Source organism: Chlorocebus sabaeus, chromosome 9 (assembly GCF_047675955.1).
Source record: "Chlorocebus sabaeus isolate Y175 chromosome 9, mChlSab1.0.hap1, whole genome shotgun sequence".
Taxonomy (NCBI): Eukaryota; Metazoa; Chordata; class Mammalia; order Primates; family Cercopithecidae; genus Chlorocebus; species Chlorocebus sabaeus.
This window is the reverse complement of record NC_132912.1, coordinates 3,639,578-3,661,763: the sequence shown is the minus strand read 5'-3', so window position 1 is coordinate 3,661,763 and position 22,186 is coordinate 3,639,578. Positions and strand designations below refer to the sequence as shown.

General features: G+C 43.0%; 1 long non-coding RNA gene across 2 annotated transcripts in view; it reads right to left on the bottom strand.

Moving 5' to 3' along the window:
- LOC103237795 (uncharacterized) overlaps positions 1–21,857 on the bottom strand; it is a 35,911-nt gene extending 14,054 nt beyond the window's left edge. For both annotated transcript variants that reach the window (XR_012094081.1, XR_005235142.2), the window contains exons 1-2: positions 21,715–21,857; positions 32–225 (exon numbers count right to left, since the gene is read on the bottom strand). This is a non-coding gene — a long non-coding RNA (uncharacterized lncRNA). The remainder of the gene's footprint in view (positions 1–31; positions 226–21,714) is intronic.
- Positions 21,858–22,186: the final 329 nt, after the last annotated feature.

The following is a 22,186-nucleotide window of genomic DNA, read 5'->3' as shown; positions in this document are numbered from 1 at the left end:
AAGTTAGAAGGACAGTTGTGGCTGAGCTCACCATTCTGAGGGTCTGCCGTTTGGGTTGGGTTCAGCTGGGTGATTCTTCTGCTGATCTTCCCTGGCTTGCTCAGGCAGCCTTGGTCAGCTGACACATTGACTGAGTTGGTTGTTCCTGGATGGCCTCTCTCATGGGCCATATGCTCCAGCAGGTTGGTCCTGGCTCCTTTCCATGGTGTATATGTTGTAAAAACACTAAGAAAGAGAGACAGCAAAAGCTCCAGCACTTGAGTGCTTTTGAAACTCTCCTTGCAATAGAGTCATAATTCTCCCATTGGCAAAAGCAAGGCTCATGGCCAACCCCAGATTCAAGCATGGTCATGGTGCCTGAAAAGGTTGTCTGTACCTTTTTCAGTCTACCACAGTATGCTAGTCCTATCTGTATGGGGTGAGGCCAATGACCAAATCCACTAACCCTCTAACCCTCCTCTCATTTGGGGGAAAAAAAGTGTAGCTCACTGCCAGTGCTCATTTAACTTAACATAGACGAGCTCTTTGAGGCTGAGGAAAACCAGACGGACTTTCAAGGTGAAAATAAAATATAAAAACTGTTCTTGGAGTTATCTCTAAACAGAACTAACATTAGAATGGTCTGAATAATCAGAATCATGTATTTTGGAAAAATTGGATTCACCAAAGGAATCATTGGTCAACAGCTATTGGAGAACAATGTTAACATCACACGTAGGAACGCTACGTTTCTGAGGATTTGGCATTTTCAGCTATCGAGAATTACCACATTTTTTAAATGGAACAATCACTACTAAAAACAGAATGCTACAAATAGAATGATGTCTTTTGTTTCCAAAGATGACATACCAGAGTGATATAAAAGTAATAATAAGAGTGAGATATTTTGTGGCAAAGTTATCACTGGGTAAACACTGCAATCACGAGCACCGCCAGCAAGTATTCTTGGGGCAAATAGGAAAAGGGTTAATTAGAATCAGGTTTAAATTTGTAATGTTTTATTTCTGTAAGATTTTTAAATTATAAAAGAAGGGCTCATTGAAAAATCTTCAAATATTAGTGAAGGACTTAACATATAAAGCAAATGTCTCTATGATGATTATAAATTTTATGTGCCAACTTGAGTAGACTGCATGGGGCGCCCAGATTAGACATTATTTCCAATGTGGCTGTGAGGGTGTTTCTGGATGACATTAGCTTTTGGATGGATGGGCGAATGCAGGAAAGCAGATGGCTCTCCTCAGTGTGTGTGGGTGCCGTGGAATCCATCTTCTGCCCTCAGACTGAGGTTTCACTGTTGGTTCCATGGCTCTCAAGTTTTAACATTCAGACTAAATTACCCATTTTCCTGGTTCTTCAGCTCACAGTCATATTATGGCCTCCATAATTGTGGCCTCCATAATCACATAAGCTTATGCCTCATAACACACACACACATACACATACACTCACACACATACATACACACACTCACACACAGAAAGAGAGAGACAGACAGACAGAGAGAGAAAGTCTCCCTGAGACTGAGAGAGAGAGAGCGCCAATAAGGTATATCACTAAGAAGACACAAAGGTGGGTCTTAGGATTTAGAGATGTTTTCCTTTCTGAATCAGAAGAAGCCTGCACGAAATCATATGAGCTACTGTTCATGGAACACTTCAAATGTGCATGGCAGAGCTTGGGTGGCCCCTCATATGTTGCTCATTGAATATTCACAACAGCTCTATTCCCATCTGACATAGGAGGAGCTCAGGCCCCGAAGAGGAAAACTAACCTGCCTGGGTAGGACATGGTATCCTGTGATGCCAACCCAGGGAGCCTCATCCCAGAATCTGCGGTTTGGACAAACACATTGTGCCGCACTTTGACTTCTCACAGCTCCTCCCCTGCTTCTTTCTCTCAGTGTCTGTGGGCACCGTGGAATCCATCTTCTGCCCCAAGACTGAGGTTTCACCACTGCTTCCATGGTTCTTGGGCTTCTTTCTCTCGTGAGCCTGGATGCAGACCCAAGCTGTGGTGGCCGTCCTGTGACTCCAGAACTGGAGCACTGGTGACATTAGCCCTAGACTTGCTATGTCCAGACTTCTTGTTAGTTGACGAGAGCTAATTTCATTTGTTTAAGTCTTTGTACTGATTTTCTGTTACTCCATCGAAACTCAAACAAATTGCTGTGCAATTTGAATTTTTATTCACTAATATACTTCAGAGCTGTTTCCACGTGAATACCAAAGTATATGTATAGATTTATCACATTATTTATAGTGTCCAAATAGCATTCTGTCACATGGATGCCCAACAAATTATTAATTAGACTCATTAGGTATAAACATTTAGGCTGTGTTCACTTATTTGCCTTAACAACACTCTACAGACACCCTGTGTCAAGTCAAGCATCCTTCCCAGTGGTAGAAGTTGAGATTCTGGTTGATTGGAGCACGAAAGGAATTGACAAAGAGGATTTTTGGCAGTTCACAGCTAGCAGAACGGATAAAGTATAGATTTAGAAAATAGGATGAAGATGTAACCAAAAAAGAGCCCGCATCTCCAAGACAATCCTAAGTCAAAAGAACAAAGCTGGAGGCATCACTCTACCTGACTTCAAACTATACTACAAGGCTACAGTAACCAAAACAGCATGGTACTGGTACCAAAACAGAGATATAGACCAATGGAACAGAACAGAGTCCTCAGAAATAATACCACACATCTACAGCCATCTGATCTTTGACAAACCTGAGAGAAACAAGAAATGGGGAAAGGATTCCCTATTTAATAAATGGTGCTGGGAAAATTGGCTAGCCATAAGTAGAAAGCTGAAACTGGATCCTTTCCTGACTCCTTATACGAAAATTAATTCAAGATGGATTAGAGACTTAAATGTTAGACCTAATACCATAAAAGTCCTAGAGGAAAACCTAGGTAATACCATTCAGGACATAGGCATGGGCAAAGACTTCATGTCTAAAACACCAAAAGCAACGGCAGCAAAAGCCAAAATTGACAAATGGGATCTCATTAAACTAAAGAGCTTCTGCACAGCAAAAGAAACTACCATCAGAGTGAACAGGCAACCTACAGAATGGGAGAAAAATTTTGCAATCTACTCATCTGACAAAGGGCTAATATCCAGAACCTACAAAGAACTCAAACAAATTTACAAGAAAAAAACAAACAACCCCATCAAAAAGTGGGCAAAGGATATGAGCAGACATTTCTCAAAAGAAGACATTCATACAGCCAACAGACACATGAAAAAATGCTCATCATCACTGGCCATCAGAGAAATGCAAATCAAAACCACAATGAGATACCATCTCACACCAGTTAGAATGGCGATCATTCAAAAGTCAGGAAACAACAGGTGCTGGAGAGGATGTGGAGAAATAGGAACACTTTTACACTGTTGGTGGGATTGTAAACTAGTTCAACCATTATGGAAAACAGTATGGCGATTCCTCAGGGATCTAGAACTAGATGTACCATATGACCCAGCCATCCCATTACTGGGTATATACCCAAAGGATTATAAATCATGCTGCTATAAAGACACATGCACACGTATGTTTATTGCGGCACTATCACAATAGCAAAGACTTGGAATCAACCCAAATGTCCATCAGTGACAGACTGGATTAAGAAAATGTGGCACATATACACCATGGAATACTATGCAACCATAAAAAAGGATGAGTTTGTGTCCTTTGTAGGGACATGGATGCAGCTGGAAACCATCATTCTTAGCAAACTATCACAAGAACAGAAAACCAAACACCGCATGTTCTCACTCATAGGTGGGAACTGAACAATGAGATCACCTGTACTGGGGAAGGGGAACATCACACACCAGGGCCTATCATGGGGAGGGGGGAGGGGGGAGGGATTGCATTGGGAGTTATACCTGATGTAAATGATGAGTTGTTGGTTGCTGACGAGTTGATGGGTGCAGCACACCAACATGGCACAAGTATACATATGTAACAAACCTGCACGTTATGCACATGTACCCTAGAACTCAAAGTATAATAATAATAAAAAACAAAAAAAACAAAATAGGATGAAGAAAAGGTTAGGCATTGAGAACCATTGCCCAAACCATGCCCAGAAACAGCAATGGGGAACTTGCCACCACCATCACCCTCACTGCTGCAGTTTGCATGGGTTCTCCATTGGCACATGTGGGTCCCAGATGCTGCTACCTCTGTTTCTCTTAGAAAAGATACAGTTTTCCAACCACTGCCCTACATATTTTCACTGCCTTTGCTTTTTGTTTAACCATATCCAGTATAGAAATGTATCAGCAGCATGATGGACTTGAGCCTTGCTCACTTTCACACAGTTAACCGATAGACCACATCAGGAGGGCAACCATCAGCACGGGTGCCCAGCATCTTCAGTGTCTATGGTGAGTTATGGGCTCTGATCTCACCAAGACTTACACATGGGGGGTTTCTCTAGATAGAGGAAGGAGGTTCAGACTCTGTGTAGCCAGAGTGGAAAAGAAAAGGTTCTAGGCCAGACACGGTGGCTCACACCTGTAACCCCAGCACTTTGGGAGTCCAAGATGGGCAGATAGCTTGAGGCCAGGAGTTTGAGACCAACCTGGTCAACATGGTAAAACCCCTTCTCTACCAAAAAAAGAAAAAAAAAAAAAAAAAAAAAAAAAAAAATCAGGCATTGTGGTGCAGCCACTACTTGAGCCTGGGAGGCAGAGGTTGCAGTGAACCCAGATTGAGCCACTGCACTCCAGCCTGGGCAACAGAGCAAGACTCCATCTCAAAAAAAAAAAAAAAGAAAGAAAGAAAAAGAAAGGATCTTGCATTCTCATACATGGATCTATCTGAACTTGTGCAAGTTAATTTTCAGGGCAAGTCTTCAGAAGTGAGGCGTCTGGATCAAAGTTTTATATGCATTTCAAAATCGGGAGATGTTTCCAGATTCCTCTTACAAAAAGTTTGTACCAATTTATAGTGTCACTGCCGGTGTGCGCAAGTTCTGGTTTCTCCACACCCTCAAAACACTAGATATTTTTAGTTATTCAAATGAAAAGTTTGTATAAGAAGTACTTAAGCGCTTCAAAAAATTCTTAGTTGGACTAGTCTAATCTTGCTCTGTCTGTGATTTTATGTACTTAACACATGTGTGCTCCCTTAAAACAGTAAACAACAACATTTTCAGAGAGGAATACGTCTGTTAAGATACTAATACGTTTATTTTGAATCTTTCAGATGATTCCAAGTTTATTTTGTAGTATTGTATATACATTAATAGAAATCAAAATACATCTTTATTTCTGGATGCACACACACACACATACATAGATACACACACATAACTATATATAACTGAAATGTGTATATTTGCATGTAGTTATATATACATAAAGAATAGCAAACTAATTTAAGAAGTTTATTTTTTTCCTATGGTGAGATCACTTTTCAGCTAACATAAAAAATGTACTAATACATTATATGGCTAATATGCTCCAACGAAGAGCATATGAGCTCAGTGAGATATGTATGCTAAGCCCGCTGTGACTTCCATGTTGAAATCTATCCTGTGGTGCTTTATCTGTGCTTCTTTTAAGATATCATGTGATACCTAAAATCTCCATTTCCTAAAGTTGTGGGTATCAAAAAATGATATTAAGGCCGGGAATGCTGGCTTATGCCTGTAATCCCAGCACTTTGGGAGGCTGAGTCCAGGAGTTTGAAACCAGCCTGGCCAACATGGCAAAATCCTGTCTCTACTAAAAATACAAAAATTAGCTGAGCATGGCAGGACATGATTGTAATCCCAGCTATGCCAGGAGGCTGAGGCAGGAGAATCTCTTAAACCCAGGAGGTGGAGGTTGCAGTGAGCTCAGATCACACCACTGCACTTCCAGCCAGAGTGACAGAGACAGACTCTGTGTCAAAAACAAAACAAAACAAAAGATTAAAAGTAATCATGGCAAAACTCCATGGTCTAACAAGTTTGAGAGATCTTGGGTTAAGCAAATTAAACAGATTATTTTTCTGCAGGACGTCTACCTGCCCTAATAGGCAAATAATAGTTTAAATCTCCAAACCAAGAAAATAATTGGGAGCTTTTCCAATTGATAAAATAGATCTCTTTTATCATGGGACTGCATCTATTTAGGGACTGTGTATTAAAAGTCCTAGTGTTAAGAGTATTCGAATGCAGGTGTTTATAGACATTGGAGACAACAGCCATATTGCTTTCCTGTACCTAGACAGAGCACCTCAATTTAGTGACCCCCTAAATTCAGGGGACTCACTGTGAATGGCATCAGGTGTCCTGTGTGATCTAAACATTCTCCACCTCCCTAACTGCCGAATAAGGAAAGGATTCTCTCCATTTCATTGGAATTCAGACAACTGACATTCTTTCACGACTTCATTCCGAGTCTTGACTTGTTCAATGTGCACGATATCTAGAAACAACTTAACATTTGCATATTCATTAGTCATTTTAAAGTCCCCTTTGATTGAGCAGTTATTACTTAAATCTCATTTTAGCAACTTCTATTTTGGTTCAGTCTCCAATTTTCAATGTTATCATTTCTCAAGGTCTTAAGCAGCTTTTTGCTGCCTCCTCTGTGAGGTTGGGGCTACAGATGAAGATGAATGATAGTTTTCACGATATGTCCTGCTTGCCCACAGCATGAGGTGGTGTCTTTACGTGCTGCCTATGCTCTGTTTCATTGGAGTGCACTTCCCCCATCATGGTCACCTATCAATCATGTGCTTGTCTTTGGAACTGAGGCTTCCTGAGCCTCCTTACCCTGGGGAGGGACAGTATCCCTGGCCTCCTTAAATCCCTCTAGCCTGTGACAACTCAACCATTAGTTACTTGGCATCTAAGGGCTCAGATGGGTTTTCTAGCACATGGTATTAATACATCTCAATTTAATGCTTCTTGGACAAATAATTGAATAATTATGTCGTTGAAAGCTCTGCTTACTAGATTTGAATTTTTCTGCAGTACAACTAGATGTTTCTGAAAATGTAGTTCTACAGTTGAACTAAATAAAGCTAGAAATGACTTTTCTTTTCCAGTATTTCTCAGACTGAAGTCATACATGCATGCCTTTTAAGGAAAGCAAAAGTCCCCATGGACTCACAGTGTTAAAGAGCTCATAATATAGTATTAATATTAAAATATACAATGTGATATACAGATATAACAGCACAAACTTTTACATATGTGCTATATTATATATGGTATTTGTAATTATAATATGGATAAACTTTAAGTGAGGTATAAATACATTATGCTTATTAGCTCAGCAAAACAAAAGCTAATGTAGACTTGTACATGAATACAAGATTTAAAACCAATAAAATTCAAAATGCCATTGCTTAATTTAACACGGCGGAGTAGACTTTGCTCCTAACGAGCTGTCATTCAAGATGTAAGTGTGACAGGGTGAGGCGTGGAGCCCTGGTTTCAGAAGGACTTTCCCACAGTTGCTATGTGATGACCAGTCCACCCTCTGCTCTCTGGTAACCAAGTTTCTCCAACAACTTCTTCCCTGGTTATCATAGCACTGTCCTGTCATTTTGAGTTCACTAAGTGGAAGCATTTTTTTTCTTTAAGTGTATCTCTGTCTTTTCAGCATTGGGCCACAACAATGACATTAGTAATGTTTCATACCAACTTAATTAGAAATATCCATAAAAATAGATGCTCAAAAACCCAAAGGCAATATTCAGTCCTGAGGTGGTTTGAGATGACCACATCACATACTTGTTCACATCATTGGTGAAATGAAATCATAACACCCAAATCCTTTATAAGTAAGACCATTTACGGAGAACATGCCCTCGTTTGAAAATCACTGCTGAAGGCAGAGGCCTCTGCATTCTTCCCAAGCCTGTATCTGCCAATGCACATTTTAGAACATAAAATTATTAACTCAAAGCAAATGAACAGTTCAGTTCATCAGAGCACATCCCTCCTTGACCATAATGATTAACTAAGGTGTCCCCCTGGGTGTTTCAATCCACATGCAACACTCATGGTGTCCCTCCATCAGTGACAGTGACAGGGCCATTTGGTAATGATTTCACAAAATCATTACCTCCTGGGTTCTGTCCTCCAGGGTGACAAAAGCAAGACTATGTCTCATTAAAAAAAAAAGAAAAAGAAAAAGAAAAAAGAAAGAAAGAAAGAAAAAGAAACAGAAAACAATCCTCTCTAACGGGTGTTGTTGAACAGAAGGTTTTTAAACATCAGTTTCAGTTTTGGATCTATCAAAAAAGGGGGGGAGATCCCGAAATCTTCTCAAGGTGCTGTGTGTCTTGTAAAAATTAAAGGGGGTCAAGCACATTGAGCCCTCTGTGCAGGAGCCCCACGGAGCTGGCTCTTCCCAGCTCTGCCCATGCATCGTGACCACTCCCGGGACCTCTTCACTCTTCTCCCGGGTCAGTCCCCATGCGGCCCTGCAGTGTTGACTTATCTCGTGCCGCTGCCTTCGTCCTGTAAACCCCTGACGTGATAACAGGATATTTTTGAAGAAGCTCTCTCATTATTAAAAGGAGTAGAGGGACCCCTGACTCAGGAATCTGGGTGTGATCTCCACTCTGAAGAGTGAGTTCCTGGCAAAGTCAACCCATGTGTCCACTAAACTCGCACACCTGTCTCTCAGGGATTTCAAGAATGGGATGCTGTGATTAACGTGTGTTCAGAGCTTGAAAGGGGTTGAAGCCAAGAGGCTCTACACGAGTACCAAGCATTGCTCCTCATGTGTCCTGGAGTCTCCTTATCTCAATTCTTGCCACGTGGCAGAAAGACAGGGATAAAACGCCTAAAATGGCCCTTAAGCCATTGGTTGATGAGTCAAGCCAACTTTGTTTAGACAACCTATTGGGTTAAAGACAGAATTGTAGCTTGGGAGGTAAGCCTTAAAAATGCAGGAATCCACAGTTTAAATCTGCCTCTTAATGAATGGGAAACTTCTCTGTCAACATCAGAAGCAAGACAAGCCACCCGCTAAAACTGGAAGATAAACCAAACATCTAAAATTTAAAAATACTAGAATGGAAAGAAGGAACGGGTGAGGGGTAAGAAAGTTAGGCTTCCCTAATTATGTCTTGTTTTATAGATTCGATTGTGGGACTATATATATTTTTATGTAAAATAAAATTAAACGAAAATTTACAAAGTAATTCCCAAGTATTTAAAACAACAAAGAAAGGCCGGGTGCAGTGGCTCACGCCTGTAATCCCAGCACTTTGGAAGGCCGAAGTGGGTGGATCTCAAGGTCAGGAGTTCAAGACTAGCCTGGCGAAGATGGCGAAACCCCATCTCCACTAAAAATACAAAAATTAGCCAGGTGTGGTGGCGGGCACCTGTAATTCCAGCTACTCAGGAGGCTGAGGCAGAAGAATCGCTTGAACCCAGGAGGCGGAGGTTGCAGTGAGCCAAGATTATGCCATTGCACTCCAGCCTGGGTGACAAAAGCAAGACTATGTCTCAAAAAAAAAAAAAAAGAAAAGAAAAGAAAAAGAAAAAAGAAAGAAAGAAAGAAAGAAAGAAAGAAAGAAAGAAAGAAAGAAAGAAAGAAAGAAAGAAAGAAAGAAAGAAAAAAAAGAAAAAGAAAAAGAAAATAATTGGCTGTAGTTATGTATCAAGGTGTTAGCTAAGCCACAAGTAAGACACTATGTCCTGCAACTTTAACACCATAACTGAATGACACTAACAGGATATATATTGTGGACAAAACAAATACAAAGATATTTTAAATTATTTTCCATGATTGTAATATTAGTGATCATACTGGTATTGTTATTTTAAGAGTTTATATATTTCTAAATAGAGTAAATAATTAGGTCTGTGTCTTCAGAAACCAAAAATTTTAGCACAGGAAAAGGAGTGACATAAAAAAATTTTTTTTAAATTAAAAAGCTATAATTATAAATTTGAATTATACATATCAATATGTTTTATGGTGTATTTTTTCTTGCAAAAAAAAAAGTATTTCTTAGCACTGTGTACTGAAAAAGCCCAGAAATAACATCTCACCCAGAAGCAGTGAGGATCACTAGGCATTCAGATTGTGATCTCTGAATACCATTTCCCACTGCAGGGTGCCAGTGCTCCTTGGAGTCAGAAAACGCTGATTCCAGCTCTGGGAAGAAAGTGATCCTGGACCAGCCTCTTGCTCCAGAAGGTGAGAAAGCCTCCTGGTCTACCGGTCATGACAGAAGGAACAAGAAGCCGACTAGAAAGTATTTCCAGGGGCCACATGGAGACAATTTTAGCATCAAACAAGTGATAACTACAATCGATGGCAACACATTGGACCATTAGGTCAGACTGATACTGGGAATAAGGGCAGAACAGAAACATAAAGTTTTTTTTTAAAAATTTCACCCTTGTTAAAGAATAAATTATTATTCTGAAAACTAGTAAAGATAGGGCATTAAACAAGCATTTATCTCGCTTTACTTGTGTAAACTGTGCGTAGGGGGAACAAATGAGTGTTGAGGAAGGGTCTTTGTAGATGAAATCTGGGCAGTACAAGATGAAATCGGAACTATTAGATTGGTGGAAAAACCGTGATTACTTTTGCACCAACCTGATAGAATATCCCAGTTTGGCAAGCTCTAATGACACAAAATGAGCGTCATCATCATCACTGCTGCCAACCCATCTGGTGAGGAGCTGAGAGAGAGCATGGAAACACCGACCTGGCGGCTTCATCGTTACAATACCACAGGCAAACGAGGGAAATTGTGCGGCTCCACTGTGACGTGGTGAGGGGCACCCATCGCCGTGAACTCCTTTATCCCTCCAAAAATCCAAATCCAATTAAGCCTCTACATTAGCGCTGTTCGGTAGAAATATCCCATGAGCTATCTTACAGTATTTAAGACAGGAATCTTAAATTTTCTAGTCACCACGTTAAAAAGGTAAAAAGAAATTGGTGAAATTAATCATACATTTTATTTATCCCAATGTATCAAAAATGTAATTTCATAATGTTATCAGTGTAAAAAAGTATTGATGTGATATTTTACATTTTTTCATACATCTTTGAAATCTTGTGTAAATTTTGCATTAGCAGTACATCTTCCGTTGCTGATTTCTCATTGGAAATACTTAGTCTGTATTTAGATTTTGTAAAATTTCCAGCTGAAAAACTAGATTTGTAAGCCGAAGTTGCTCCAATCATACTTGAAAATCTTCCAACAACCAAATAGAGTATGTTTTAAAATTTACATTAATTTCAATTAACTAATATGAAAGGTTTTACAGAAGCCACGTTTCAAGTGTTCAGTAGCCACATGTACTAGTGGCAAGTGCATTGAACAGCACATATGTAAATCTTTTCACCAATCCACAGGAACCCACATGGGACCAAGAAGGGGAAGAAGATACCACATATGTGCAAGCACTCAATTCAGAGTATGGAAAATGCTGCAGGATAAGGAATCTGGTTACTTGCAATTAAAGAAAAAGAGAGATAACCTGTATATAAAAGAAATTTAAGAGACTCATCCAACTAAATGTAATGTTTGGAATGTTCTAGATTCTGATTTAAACAAACCATATATATGAACACGTGCATATATATATACATTTACAATCAAACAATTTGAACACTCTTCAAATACATACTTAATAGAATTAGTTACTGCTATGTTTTTAGCTGTATCTTGGTTATATTTTAAAAGAGAAAGGGACTATTTTGTAGAAACACAGACTGAAGTATTTACAAATGAAAAAATTTCAGGTCTGAGATTTCCTCCATAATAATCCCGGGAAGAGGAAAAGAGCTTACGTGGGATTTTAGATGAGACAAGTTGGCCTGGGTTCATAATTGTTGAAACTGCATGATGGAGGCCAGGCGCAGTGGCTCACACCTGTAATCCCAACACTTTGGGAGGGAGGCTGAGGCGGGCAGATCACCTCAGGTCAGGAGTTCAAGACCAGCCTGACCAATATGGAGAAACCCAGTCTCTACTAAAAATACAAAATTAACCAGGCATGGTGGTGCATGCCTGCAATCCTGGCTACTTGGGAGGCTGAGGCAGGAGAATCACTTGAACCTGGGAGGTGGAGGTTGCGATGAGCTGAGATCACGCCAGCCTGGGCAACAAGAGCGAAACTCCATCTCAGGATGTGTGAGTACATGGGGGTTTATTTTAAAAACTGACAGCATGTCAGATAGTAAGAAGTTTTGTCAGTGTAGTCAATAATCATAATGGTGTGTGGTTACATTTTTTAAAAGGTGGTGGGTGTGGTGGCACATGCCTGTAGTCCCAGCTACTCAGGAGGCTGAGGTGGGAGGATCACTGGAACCCAGGGGGTGGAGGTTGCAGTGAGCCAATATCGTGCCACTGCACTACAGTCTGGGCAACAGAGTGAAATCCTGTCCCTGCTCCCCCCAAAAAGGTCACCTATGGCTAACATAAAACAATATGAGGTCTTTGATTTTGCTGAAAACATTTGGGGAGACAATTGTTGGGGTGGTGGTAAAGCAGGAGGGGACACACTAGGAGCATGACTTATCCAGTGGAAGAGGCACACATCCCTGCTTCCCCACCGGACCCAGCTGCAGCGCTCACAGGCTGTCCCTGCCAAGATTTGGGACCTGAGGACCCATCAGAGTCAGAGAGAGTTTAGGGGAGAGAGCACAGCTTATGGGCAACCTTACTTCACTTAGATAAACAACCCTGGGGCTGATTCCCAGACGCTGAGACCGGCCCCCCTTGCCATAGCTGAGACCTGCCCCCCCTGCCATAGCTGAACGCCTCTCGCCAGGAGTCAAGGCTCAACGTTTTGTACTTTCCGGTTTGGTCAGGCGTGGTTTTCCAAATATCTAAGCTGTCTTTTCTAGACTCTGATCTGCATATTCTGCTGAGCTCGACAAAGAAATCCTGAGGTTGAGAGTTACACACACCAAAGAGGCTTGAAAAGATGGTTTAAAAGGTTCACATTCATTAATTTCTCAACAAAAGGCAATTCCTGGATTTGTTTACTGTGAATACGTGTGAACATCATTAAATCAGGGTGGATGAGTGCTGATTACCACCTCAATTGTTTTAGAAACCCTGGCCTGAACCTCCACTTTATCTGCCATCAATCGGAGTTACTTCCACTTGCGTCAGCCCTATTTTAAGAGGATCAATGAAGGTTTATGAAGAAAAAAAGCCTTGTCACCTACTTCCAAATGACCTAAATTAATTGAGTTGCTGGGGCCAAATCTATGACACTTTTTGTATATTGTTATTTTTTATGGACTAGTTGCTCACATGAGCTAGAACAAAAAGATGGACCTTTTCAGCCGAGCACAATAGATGTTTGTTAACAAACAGGTATTCATCATTTAACTTTCTTAGTTGCCAGGTCTGAATACTATAAGTGTGTTTCTGATAAAGACCTGAGCAACTCCCAGTGTGTGGCAGGTGCATAAAATGTATGCTAGAATTAGTTGCTAAATAAATGTACGATTTGAAGGTTTTACGCTTGTGGTCTAAATTTTAATATAGAAAAATTAGAAATGACAAGTACCATTTCATGGTAAAAAATCTCTTTAGACACACAGTCCTCTATATCTCTAACAAGAAACGTTTCCTCCCCTCCCATTAGGAAGTCCGTCTTGTCTTTCTTCATGTTGAGTTCAGGGAGAGTCTCAGAGGTGTCCTCAGAGGTGTGGACAAGGTGATGCGGGAGCTGGACAGGAGACCTGGCCTGGCCTCAAAGCATCCCCAGCAAGGTGGGCCTGAGCAAAGAGAGGAGATGGGGCCTGTGTGCATGTGCAGTGTTTAATTTTACCTGTGTCCTAACATTGTCATTTCAGCCAGGGTTCTTTGAAAGGCAGTAAAGCTGAAAGGGCTCTATACTCAGAGACTGTGGGTTTCACGTGTCTTAGCTGTGCTGCTACCACTCATGCACAAAAGCAAGACGTCCGATCCCCTGGTTCCCATCATCCCGACGGCATGGCCCTGATCAAATGCACCTGGACGGAAGCCCTGCATCAGCTGTAGGGACAGCCCTCAGACGGCTCCCACTGCAGAGAGCGCCTCCTCCTCCATCTGCCCTTGAGACCTGTTCTGGGTCTTCGTAAGTGAAAGGGTTAACCTATGGAACTCATTCGAAAGAGGACGCCTAAAGGCTTCTGTGTTTTCGACAAATTCCTCCTGTTACTACCACCCAGCTACCCGCAACGGTGGACACCTGAGCACCACAGTAGGCCAGAGAGGAAGGACGTTCAGGGCAGGTGTTCTGTCCAAAGAATGCTTCATGCTGGACCATGTGGGATGCAGCTCGGAATCAAAAGCACGCGCTGCATGCTAGAAATGGGCAGAGGAAAGTGGAAAAAGGGGTTGATTTGAAAAACATGGCTCCAGTTCCTGCCCTCACTGCTTTCTAGCAGGGAAAGCTGTCGGAGGGTGGGTACAGCTGGTGAGCTCATCACCAGGTCCCGTGTGTACCATCCCCTTCCTGCTGCAATGGCCCGGCAGAGCAGACTCGTCCAAATTGCACCGTGGGGACACAAGTAAGGAGATTGTTTCTGGAACTCCTGAAGAAGAAAATCCTTCTTTAAGAGCTATGGAAAATCATTATCTCTTGTAAATGAGGGATAGTCCATCACAGAGATCCAGGCAGCCCCATTGAGACTGCTAGAGTGGGGGCCATGAGCCCACTGAGAAGGGGGCCAGTCCTGGGCCAGGAGAGACAAGGGTCTGACCCCGGAGCCAGCAGCACCTGTTTCCTGAGAGTCTCCATTGGGACACTCCTGCTGCATGAGCCCACACACTCCCTCTAACCTTCTGCCCAGCTTGGGATGGGTTTCTCCTGGTCTCCATGCAAGGGTTTCTCCTGACGCATGACCTGAGCAACAGCCAAACCCGGATCCATGGTGGGGCAAAAGTAGGCACCTTGTGATTGCGGGCACGGCCTCTTCTCATCATGGCAGTGGCATCCGCCAACACCAGGGCACCCAACAGCCACAGAGCTGCCCTCCTCACGCTTTCATGCATCATCCTGAGTTTGCCTTATTTGTTAGGAACCTGGGATCCTTTCAAATGAGAATGGAAGGTGTGGCAGCCATCCCTGCATTCCACTGTCTGGTACAATCTGTACTTAACAAACACTGAACAAAACCGGTTTATGATACTCAGTGGCCTTGCTGGGTCATCCGCTAGAAAGCTGTGAAACAAACACCAAGAGTCAAACGGATCTACAGACTCACTGGAAGCTGGCAGCCTGCCTCGCTGGTTTGGGGAAGAAGCTGCTGCGTTTCTGTTTACTTCTGGGCCTCATCTCCTAGGCCTTATTAGGAGACTTCTGTGTGGCATTTACAGGCACCACACACCCTCTCCCTGTTTAGACTCTGCAGAGATTTGCAACGCGGTGCATTGTATATGATTTCCCAGCCAGTAAAATTTTCTGAATGAAGTCAAAGCTTCCCATACATCCAAGTTTTAAATAAAAATAATTTTAATATGTAGAGAAGGAGGTGAATTCTTCCAGTTTAGAAAAATCACGCTCATGCGCCATTGCTCCCACACACACCAGAGGAGAAAGTCAACTTTAAGAGAAGGGTCTTCGGAGCTGTGCTTAGAATGACACGTTAAACTGGGTTAATATCATTTTCTAAGACTTCACGGTTAAAATTCTACTTGACATTATAAGTAAAATACAAGTATATCTCACTCACGTAATAGAAATTGCTACTGTTTCCAGAGTTAGGAAGTAGTCCGCCTGGGAATAATTCTAATTTATTATTTAGTTATTTATTTATTTTTAATTATACTTTAAGTTCTGGAGTACATGTGCAGAATGTGCAGGTTTGTTACACAGGTATATGTGTGCCATGGTGGTTTGCTGCACCCACCAACCTGTCATCTACATTAGGGATTTCTCCCAATGATATCCCTCCCCAGCCCCCTACCCCCTGACAGGCCCCGGTGTGTGATGTTCCCCTCCCTGTGTCCATGTGTTCTCATTGATCAACTCCCATTTAAGTGAGAACATGCGGTGTTTGCGATTTGAAGGTACTATGAATGCCACTTGCATAGCTTCTTGGTGGAATTGCCACCTTGTTGAGGCTGTGTACTCAGGAACACGTTTAGGATTCCTACGGCACCCAGACGGCCAGAAGTCCCCAGCATAATGATCATAACCGAAAGACGGGAGCTAGCTCCCCTCTCCAGCATGAACACAAACTAACACAGCTTCCCATGGGCTCAGGGGCCTCAGGAATAAATGTAGAAACTAAGAAATGATAAAAGTCAATAATAATTTATATCCAGCCCTATGCAGGCTTATTTTAGACGTATGACTCTTCCTTTGCTTGCTGTACCTTTTTCTATGACTTGGGTTGGCTAAGTAAGCCCTAAATCACCCTGGTGCCCTCAGATTACTACTAAAACTACACAGTTTCCTCTTTTGTCCACTGATTATTAATATACTCAGCACTTGAAGGGTTTCACAGAGTTTATAAGACATTCTCTCACACACAATTGTATTTAATCCACATAAAGCTCTGGGAGGTAAGAGTACATTCATTATTATTCCACTTTTGTAGTTGAGGGGAAGTGTGATTCTGAAAGGTTAAGGGGTTGCTTTCACAGCTGGCCAGCTGCCGTGGCTAGAAACCTGAAGCCAGAATTTGAAATGAGGATTTTAAGACCTAACTTCTGGCCGGGCGTGGTGGCTCAAGCCTGTAATCCCAGCACTTTGGGAGACCGAGACGGGTGGATCACGAGGTCAGGAGATCAAGACCATCCTGGCTAACACGGTGAAACCCCCTCTCTACTAAAAATTACAAAAAACTGGCCGGACGAGGTGGCGGGCGCCTGTAGTCCCAGCTACGCGGGAGGCTGAGGCAGGAGAATGGCGTAAACCCGGGAGGCGGAGCTTGCAGTGAGCTGAGATCCCGCCACTGCACCCCAGCCTGGGCGACAGAGCAAGACTCCATCTCAAAAAAAAAAAAAAAAAAAAAGACCTAACTTCTATGGGAGGCTGAGGCAAGACAATCGCTTGAAGCAGGAGGTGGAGGTTGCAGTGAGCTGAGATTGCTCTACTGCACTCCAACCTGGGCAACACAGAGAGACTCTGTCTCAAAAAAAAAAAAAAAAAAAAAAATTCTAACCTCTCTGTAGCATTCCAACTCTGGGTAAACACACAGTAGGGCAGACATGATGTGAACAGGAGGTTCCGGAGAGCCAGGTGTTACTTGATCATGCCCAGGTTTACAATACCTGTATTACCTGAGAGGTGGCTTTAGTTGTCATTGCTTATGTTAGTGACAAATTCAATCATTCATCCATTCATCCTTGCTGGTCAAGTCAGCCAGTCACAAGTAATGGTTTCTATTTTAAGAAATCACTTATTCTGGGAAGATTGGGAAGATGTTGGTTAAAGGATACAGAATTTCAGTTAGGAGAAGTAAATTTAAGAGGTTTCTCGTACAGCCTCGTGACTATAGTTAATAAATATGTATTGTGTCCTTGAAAATTGCTAACAGAGTAGATTTTAAGTGTTCTCACCACAAAAAAAAAAAATGACATGTATGTGAGGTAATGCATGTGTTAATTAGCTTGATTCAGCCTTCCCACAATGTACACATAAATCAAATGATCATATGGTATACCTTAAATATATACTTTTATTTTTCAATTAAGAATAAGTAAATAAAAGAAAGAAATTACTCACTCCGGATGTCTGCCTCACAGAGTGATTTTTCTCCTGATTACCTTTACTCACTTTGGTTTCCTTTGCTCCAGTTATTTTGCTCCCCATCCCCTCAATTTCCACCAACTCCACCCATCCACCTTTCCTCATGGTTATTCTGCCTGGGACGTCCCTTCTTGCTGGTGGTAACTGTGAAGGTTTCCCTCCAGGTCTGGCAGGCAGACCCCCACCCCTGGCCCTCTGGCCACACGAGGGAGGGATGTGCATAAACCCCTGGAAACACCTGCTAGCCCAGAAGAGGATCTTCACCCACACTCAGGAGCTCCCAACTCATTTAGTGCTGCGTTTCATCTCTGTCCCCATTTTCCCAATAAAGAGATTCTCTCATAGAGGGATGGGGAGAGTCCCATGTTAACCAATGAGAAATGGTGCTAATTTGCCTTTTTGTCAAGCTTAAGAGGCTTACAATGGTGACATCTCCTAAACAAAGCTGCTTCAAGTCACAAAAGGCAACAAAAGCAACTTCCAGTACACACCTATGCAGAAATACTTTTTTCTTCTCTTTTACTTGAAAATATTTCAAGGGGAACCAAGCCTAATAGATTCTGGACATTGGGTTGATCATGATACTAGAAAAAAGAATCTTGCTGTTATAAATTGAGTGACATCTGCGTGCCTCAGCATCCTCCTGGCCTCCTGTGGCCAGGCTGGAGGCCTCTTCTAAGCCTAGGTTCAGCCATGGTCCAGCAGATAGCACCGATTCATGTGCCATTTTCACTCAGGCCAACCAACATCCTGTGCAGAGATAAGCACATGGTGAGGTTTTGCTCCTTGGATGGTCCCAAAGCAGAAGAGAAAGGGAAAGGAGAGCTGAAGGTGTCTGTTTGGTCAGCCAAGAGCCATCACTTAATGCGGGTTCTAGGTTGGAGGGCTTCGGACTGATCTCTCTACATCTCAGCCCTTCAAGTGGTTCAATAACTGCAATGAAGAGTGGTTAATTGTTTTCTTCTTCCTGTTTTTAATTGGGGTATTTGTACAGGCTTTTCAGTTTGGGTGCTCTGAAAAAGATCTTATGTTTTCAGATTTCCTATCTTCTAAATTTAATATATCGGCTACCATACAATGTGAAGATTATGATAAGGATGGTGATAAATAGTAATGATCATGTAACTCAGTGAACTCGAGTGTATCAGAGTTTACCAGCTGTTTTCTTTGCCCTCTCTCTTTTACCCTTCATAACGCTCTAGGAGGATCTAGCATTTGTTCCATTCCACATTCCAGGACAACATCCAAACTAAACATGGCATTTTCTGAGAATCTTGCATTTCTCATCCCATGGACCAAATAAGGACGCTGACATTTTAAAATATGTTTAGCCCCAAACTGATTTAGTCTCAGGATAAACGAAAATGTGGAGTGCAGGGTTTTTGAAAAATTGGAAGCTTTGCAGCTACAGGCAAAGGGTGACAAACCCCGTAGAAAGCGGCAGCTCGCAGCAGAATTACTCTTTCCACGTACACCTTACGGATGGGGCTTTGGGTTACTTGGTTGTTTCTGGCCAGGCAGAAGGGCTGAACAGACCCAATGAGTCCTGTGTCCACAGGGGCTTGGGTGAGGCTGCCCAGGGCTGGACTTGTTGCCTGAACCAGAGCTGTCAACCAGACTCCCTCTGCCCCTTCAACACATCCTACAAACGCACAGGCAAGGGTGCCTTCTCCGTGGGTACCCCACCGCGTGCGTGCTCTGTAAGTTCACATTCAGCTTAGAGTTTTCATGATTATCTGTCTGTTCAAGACCACTTGGAAGAGAAAAAAGCCAATTTCCAATGGCCCCAAGGCTGTCATAAAATTCATGAATCGAATATGCATGTTTTTATCTTAATTGAAATACTTTTATGGACTTCAAACTTAAGAAATTTGGAGTTAAGTAAAACCACCTTCTTTCCAAAAGAGTTGAGGATGACCTTACAAATCAAAAATTTATACATGAATGGATTCCCCCTTAAATTATAAAACATGAGACCACTTTAAAATGATTTCATCAATAGATTTCAGTTACATAAAACAGTTGTTACATCAGTATCAGTTGTTTGTTTTCTGCCAGAAATAAGCTGTTATTCTTACATGGAACACTTCTATCTTCTAAGTGCAGTTGATTGTCAGTATTTGTGAATGTATTGTTTATAGTACATAGTCCTTTATATGTATATATATAACACATAGACACAAACTTGTCTCTTATATATAGAATCTGCCTTCTCACTGTGGCGATTTCTTTTGATACAGACTCTGAAGTAAGAATCCAGAATACAAAATTAAGAGTATAGCTTGTGTAGTTGGGATCTGCTGTGCAGGGACCATGCAGGAAGGGTGGAAAGACAGTGGGCGAAGCGGGTGGGGAGGGGCTGATACTGGCCTCCAGGGGCCCTGAGGCGGGAGATCAAGGCAGGGGCAGAGGGCAGAGTGGCCCTTGTGGCAGGGGGCATGTAGCTCCCAGGCTGCCCAGGGCTGGACTTGCTGCCTGAATCGGAGCTGTCAACCAGGCTCCCTCTGCCCCTTCAACACATCCTACAAACGCACAGCCAGGAGTGCCTTCTCCTTGGGTACCCCACCCCGTGCAGGCTCTGTAAGTTCACGTTCAGCTGAGAGTTGCCATGATTATCTGTCTGTTCAAGACCACTTGGAAGAGAAAGAAGCCAATTTTGAATGGCTCCAATTTCCAGTTTCCCTTGAGGCCATGGGAAGAGTTTACTGCTCTTCCTGGAGGTGGTGGGAAAGTTCTGAAGGATCTTAGTGGGGGGGGGTGGGTGCTGGAGGGGAGCAGGGGATCCTGGAGACAGCAGATGCTCGGGTGTCCTGCGGCACCTGCTCAGGCATCCACTACAGAGCCTGAAGCAGGGGGACAGTCCAGGACCAGAAACCTGGGCTGTGTCCTTATGTGGGCACAGAGGGGTGGAGGGCCCACAGGGGCCCAGATTTGGTCATGGAGAGGATGAGGTCCTTGTGCGTTCCGGCTGCTGTCACTGAAACCACAGACTGGGTAATTTACGAGCAGTCGGCATCCACTCCTCACAGCTCTGAGACTGGGATGTCTAAATCAAGTTAGACTTGGGGTCTGGTCAGGGCTTCGAAGGGGACATGTTCTCACTGTGTCCTCACATGGAGGAAGGTGAAAGGCCGGATGACACAAGAACACAGCCAGTTCCTCCAGCCTGTTCTACAGCACAAATCTCATCCCTCCAGGCAACGTCCTTATGGCCTAATCAACGTTTCAGGGCCCTTCTAAAAAGGGCTGCTTTGAAGATTACATTTCAGCTTGAATTTCAGAGAGACAACCATTCAAACCACAGCAGTGGAAGATGCACAAGGCATCAGGAGCAAGCACAGAGAGGATGGGGACCCACAGAGGACCCAGGTATGTGAGCACAGAGTCCAGGAGACTCCGTGGGTGTGGCACGTGGATCACCCAAAGGGGAGGCACCTGTCCTTGGCTGTGTTGAGGTTGGGCTCCCCAGCTGCAGAGTTGAATATGAGTTGGGCAGAGCTGGGATAGATTGCCAGCGTATTAGTCTGTTTTCATGCTGCTGAGAGAGACATACTTGAGACTGGGCAATTTACAAAGGAAAGAGGTGTAATGGATTTATAATTCCACCTGGCTGGGGAGGCCTCATGGTGGAAGGTGAAAGGCACAACTCCCATGACAGCAGACAAGAGAAGAGAAGAGAGCTCACGCAGGGAAACTCCCCTTGTTAAAACCATCAGATCTCATGAGACTCATCCACTATCACAAGAACAGCACAGGAAAGACCCACCCCCTAATTCAACCACCTCCCACTAGGTTCTTCCCATGACAGGTGGGAATTGTGGGAGCTACAATTTAAGATGAGATTTGGATGGGAACACAGCCAGATCTCAGTGAGGCAACCACGGGGATTCAACAGGGTTTAAGGAGCCTGACGGTTTCACAGAGTCTGACTATCCTGCGAGAGTGGCCAGGAAGCATGCATGCAAGGTTCATGAAGCACCGTGCTGTGGGCCCAGTCCCCCATGCTGCCCCACTGACCAGAGGTTCCAGCAAGCTCCTTCCACCTGTGACTTCAGCCCAGGTCCACCTCACAGCCCAGGGCTGCAGTCTCTTCCCAGAATTATCTTCATTTTTCACCAGCTCCTCCTCACTGGCATTGGGTCTGAATTCTTCTCATCCACGGTCAGATGGCTACAGTCTCACAAATGATTGAATGACTCATGAAGAAACACAAGTTTCCAAGGAAAAATGTTTTAAAAAGAAAAAATACGAGTGAGTCATGAGGGAGAGGTAGCACTACTAGATCTACAGGAATTAGCATTCTGCGATATTGGCAGAAGAATAAAGAGCTTAATCATCGGAAAAGGTTCGTTTTCCCAGAAGCAAATGCTAACAGAGAAAAACTTAGTGAGTAACAATAGAAGGACGATTAATTCAATAAATGATGTTGAAAAATTTGTAGATTTGGCTGGGGGGGGAATAAATTAACATCCTTAATTCATGCCATATG